The sequence below is a fragment of the Geospiza fortis genome, unplaced genomic scaffold (assembly GCF_000277835.1).
Source record: "Geospiza fortis unplaced genomic scaffold, GeoFor_1.0 scaffold45, whole genome shotgun sequence".
Classification (NCBI taxonomy): domain Eukaryota; kingdom Metazoa; phylum Chordata; class Aves; order Passeriformes; family Thraupidae; genus Geospiza; species Geospiza fortis.
This window is the reverse complement of record NW_005054327.1, coordinates 3617180-3622821: the sequence shown is the minus strand read 5'-3', so window position 1 is coordinate 3622821 and position 5642 is coordinate 3617180.

The window sequence follows — 5642 nt, the reverse complement described above, 5'->3', positions numbered from 1 at the left end:
CTGCCGCGCCTGCGCCGCCGTCTCCATCTTCCGGCAGCGTACGGGCGGGCGGAGCGGAAAATAAATGAGGAAGTCTGGAAAGCAAAGGCCGTGTGTCTCTAGTTTTAAACAGAACGTATTTTAGAGCTCAGACATGTTTTCGGCCCCGCGGCTGGCCTGGCCGGCGCCCCGCAGCGGGGCAGTGACGGGCGGGTGCCGCACGGTGAGCCGCAGTGCGCTGCAGAACGCGCGGCCCTGTCGCTGGTCCCGAAGGTGCCGGGCCTCGCAGCGCCTCAGGGGGTGCCTGTGAGGTGGACTTTGTTTGCTGGGTTTGTTTTGGACGTAGGGCTATAATTATGTAATGAAAGTCGACTTCCAAACTGCTTTGAAACCCAAAGAAAAAAAGTGGAGTTTGATAAGGGGCCTACGGTACTGCTGGGTCCTGATGCTGTTTGTTTCAGTGACCCCACCTAGGCCTTTTTCCTCCCTCAACCTTTTGCCGGGTTTTAAGGAGCTGCTCCACTTTATCAGGGAAAACTGAGGTATTTTAGCAAACGAAACTTTCTTCGTTGACCCACTCCCAGCCTAGTCCCTTAGGGCATTGCTTTAGTGAGCCAAAAGGGAAAGAATACGTCCCATGTCTCCTCCTTAGGACTGTGCACACAAACGCCACACCAGGCATCAGCTGCATTGAATTTTACTAAGATCTCTCAGCTCTTGGTTCTTTGTTTTTCATGAGCTGCCTCTCTTATAGTAAGAAGAAGTTTGTGTTTAATAATGAAAACTTACTCTTCTACTGAACCAGAGGACTGAAAAGCTAGATTTTGTAGAAAAATTAGAGTGTCTTCCAAAAATTTGGAGTATGGGTTTTCTGCAGAGGATGTGAGAGTGAGCAGTCTGGGCAGAACAAAAACATTTGAAAGCAGAGCCTTTTCCTGCAGCAAAATGAATTCAGTTGAATACTGATTGGGAGTCTGTGTAGCATGATGTACAGGGAGATTCTGGAACAGGGCAGGGCTGGGATAGAGAAATTCCCTGCTGAAGGGCAGACTCCTGTCTGCTGGGCAGTGTTTACTCCAAACAGGTGTAGGGCTTCAGGTCAGCCTACACCACAGCCCACATTCTGCCTCCTAGGATTGAGCAGGAGTACAGCATGGCTCTACCAAGAGTCTGCAGAGCTGGAATCCCACTGGAATCATCTTTATGCTTGAGAAGGATTTCTTCTCTGCATCTTCTGCCTGGAAGGAGTTTAAGCTCAATGCATGTTTGGAGAAACGAGTGTAGTCCCAAACTCTGCTGTGTGTTAGGGCCAGGGTTAATGTTAGAGCTAGGTAAGTGAGCACCCTCAGGACTACAATTCCCTGCTCCTTTCTGACCTGACTTACTGGCTAGTCTTTCTGGATGGATCCTGGACCTGAATTGTCAGTAACCTCATCTCCAGTCTTCTTTCTGGCTCTGTCTTTTAGATGGATCTCAGATTCATATTATAGGTGGTCCTCTTTCCTGGATGGACCCTAGACTTGGCTGGGATATGATAGTGCTATCCCACTTCAGGTTCTCTCTGTCACATCTCTGTGCCAGCTCTGTTCCCTGATCCAGCTCCAACTTGCTCATGCCATGTCCCTGCCCTGACTGTGTGACCTTGTCATGGCCCTCTGTGTCTTAGGTCCATGTTTTCATCCCAGCTCATGACATGTCCTTGCCCTGGCTCTCTGTCACCCCAAAGCAGCCCTAAGAGGACTCTTCTCCATCCTGGGCCCACACAAGCAAGAGCATTTCACAAGGAGTACTGCTCTGAAGCCAGATGTTTGCAAGGTGAGAGGTCACACCTTGATGGGAGAAGCAGCTGTGGCGGCCCTCAGTGCCCTAGTAGCCCTGTAATTACCCTGGCCAGCCCCTGCTGTGGCCTCCACCCACACTCCCTCCAGCCACAAATCCATGGGCACCTAGGCCTGGGCACCCAGACATCACCTGCGCTGTGCTGCAGCTGTGTCCCATTTCCTGTTGTCCTGGTGTGTGGTTCACTCTTCCTGCACATCCTGTGAACTGGCCTTGGCACAGATAGTGTAATCCCAGCCTCTACCATGCTGTATCTGGGGCTGCTGCTGGATCCAGCCACTACAATGTGCCTGTTCCTTCCAGAGACTGAACAGCAGTGAGGTTCCACCAAGAGTCTGATCACTAGAAAAATCCATGGTGATGAGGCAAATACAAGGCTGGAATGACCAATGTACTGGGTCTGCATCGGTGGGGTACATAGCTTGGTTCAGGTGTGGCTGCAGTGTAGCTCAGGTGGGAGGCAGAAGCTTTGGCTTAAAAGCAGCTCGCCAGGAAAGGAGCAAGGAGCCCCTTCTAAGGTGTCTCAGCAGAGCAGAAGCAGTTTCTGACTTTCCTCACAAGTTTTTATCAGACCTTGAGCAACCAGCTGCACACCCTGAAGGGAAGAGAGCAGGTACCCTCCCCTCCAGACTTCAAGGGTTGACTTACAGCTCTGCCCTAGACCCCAGCCTTTTTCCTGCTGCTCAGGATTTGAGAAAGATGTTTTCTCTGGTGGAAATCCTGCTTTGAGGTGCCTTAATTGCCTGACAACAGCTGTTACCTTAAATTTGACTTGGACAGCTCTTTGTATTTCACAAGCACCCAGCTGACTCATCAATTCACTCATCCCTACCCTGCAGTAAATCCCAGAGGGTTCATCTCAGTGTAAAACTCATGATGAACTTCCTCTGCATCCTTATCCCAACCCTCATCCTATCTCTCAGGCTTCAGCAGACCCCCCCACTAGAATTCCAGCTTGGAAAGAAATAATTCCCATCACCTGCCCCCTAAGGTGGCAGACAAAGGAGGAGCTGCCCTGCAATCCCCAATGTTTACTGAACTGCACATCTGTCCCAAGCACAGCTCTCATCCTAGCTGCCAGGGTCAAGGAGATCCTGAGGGGAACTCTTAGCAGTATCTTACAAAGCCCAGTCATTCCTACCTCCTGTGAAAAAAGACGTGGCTTTCTCCCAGCTCAGCTCACAGCTCAGGTGGCATCTCAGGCTATGTAGCAAAGTGGAGGTGCTCTGTTTCTGGCTCTTTTTCTCAAAATTTCTTTCTTACCCCTCAAAAGCAGAGATTTTGCCTCTGACTGATGAACTCCTGTCTTTCAGAGCAGCTTCAGCATGATTTCAGGTAATGTTTGTATTTCTGAGTATGTGTCCAGCTGACTCAATAGCTATCATATGGCAGTGTGAGTGGGGGAAAAAACCTCTGTGATCAGTAAAGCTGCCAGATGTGTAGCTTTATCTGCTGTGTATTGTTTTCACTAATCATAAAAGAAAATATTCTGGGAAACGAGAAAAATTTAGGAATCCTGTCAGGTCTAGAATTTGATCTTTGTAGCCAGTTTCAGTATTTACTCAAAGCCTGTTACTGGACAAAGATGCAGATCAGCTCTGTGGGTTTATAATGGGGAATTTGACAGGTTTCTGCATAATAAACTAGACAATGTCTTTTTAGCTCAAGTATATTTATTCATAAATATATTAGTGGTTTATTTTCTATGTTCACAGCATAACTTAGGTTATATGAGAAAATAAAAACAAACCAGTACCTCACTGCAAAAGTTTCCTGTGGGATGTGATGAAGTGAGATATAAAAATGCTATTAAAAAAAAAAACAACCAACCCCTTCAGCATCTACATAGTAGAGATTTAATAGTCCACACTGCAAACATATGCTGAGTGAGGTCTAAGAACCTGTTCATACTGCATTTCTAGTTTGGCTAGTGAGCAGTTATGGCACCTTCATTATGCCTTTTCATTTCCTTGCATCCTGTTTTCAAAGAAGGGATAAATTAGCCTTCCTTCATTTCATAAAGCACTTCCAGAGTTACACATCTAAATCTCTAGCACTAGGAATTATGGCTATATTTCAAACAAACACATATCTTTTTGAACAGATTAAAGAGCTGGTATGTTGCACTACACTCAAGGTATGAAACACGCATGATTACTAGCACACTTTATTTTCTAACAAATAAATCCAGAAATTTTATAAACCAGACACAATTAACATGCATGAGATGAGATATGGAAATATAAGTATGTATTGATTATGTAAGCATGCATGAAATTAATGTATAGTGCTGATTGGCATGGGATTTTAAAAATAAACACTATAGAATCAGACAGCAGGGAAGTGAGATAAGGAAATGTTGCTGAAATTAAAAGTTGTAAGGTTTTCCGAACATCTTTAGTACCCCCAGCATTACTGAAACTGATATTCAGCAGCCTATCCTGCATTTTTATGAAGGATGCGGGGTTTTCCACCTGCAGTTTTGTTTGAATATATAGCCTAGCACAATGCTGACTAGAGAACTGATTGTTCTTTAGGGGCTCACAAGAAACGAGCAGGGATATTTTTCTGGCTCCTGATGGTTAAAAGTCCACAGCACAAGTTATTATTTACCCAGTGAGTAGCATACACCAGTGTTTTCACTCTACATGCCAACTACTAAACTTAGCCCCCTGGACTCTGATGCCAGCATAGCCAGTTTTGAACTCTACAGAACTGGAAAAAGCTGTGTTTTCTGCAGGGATGCTGCTGACAAACCTGTCTTCACAGTTTCTGTTAGTTCATCTGCAAGACAGAAGTTCTTATCTGCAATATAGTTCTCACTGTTACCATAAAGATGAGAGAATAAACTGCTATATGATTCCTGTAATGTAAAGTCTTATGATTTGAAAAAGTGTTCTGAAATGGGTGACAGATATACAGACTTAGCTTGAAGCCCTGAAAAGTTTCAGACAAGACTTCTGGGCAGTCTGAAGAGGCTCAGGCTTACAGGGTTTATTACAGCAAAAGCCTCTCTGCCATTTGGTGAAACCTCATGTCATCATCCCGGGGCCAGGCCCAGAGGTCACCCCCTCAGTAGGTTCTGGCACTTGATGTGCCTTTTACAGAATCACAGACTCAATTAGGTTGGAAAAGATCTCTGAGATCATCAAGTCCAACCTGTGATTGAGCACCCCATGTCAACTACAGCATGGCACTCAGTGCCTCCTCAGTGCTGCATCCAGTCTCTTCTTAAATACCTTCAGGGACAGTAACTCCACCACCTCTCTGGGCAGTCCATTCCAATATCCAATCACCACTTCTGTCAGGAAATTCTTCCTGATGTCCAACCTAAATCTCCCCTGGTGCTGCTTAAAACTATGTCCACTCGTCACTGGTTACCTGGGACAAGAGACTGACCCCGGCCTACAACTTCCTTTCAGGGAGCTCTAGAAAGTTATAAGGTTCCCCATGAGCTTCCTTTTTTTTCCTTTTTTTTTTTTTTTTTGGCGAACCGCTCCCAGTTCCCTCAGCTGCTCCTCGTAGGACTTGTGTTCCAGACCCTCCACCAGCCTTGACGCGTCTCCAAAGCACTGGGTGAAACGACAGCGGATCCCTGCTCCAGCTAAACGACGGCGACGTGTAGTTCCTTGGACCTCCAGAAAACTCAGTCGCAGTTCGGCCGAGTGACGTTTTCACACGGCTGGCTTCCCTCGGGAGGAGGAGGAGGAGGAAAAGCATCCCCGCTCGGTCAGGCCCTGCCCCCAGCTCGGGCTCGGCGGGCATCGCCGGCCTCCCCGGCCCAGTGGGCGGGTGCGAGGGCGGCCCCTTCCCGCCCGGCCTCC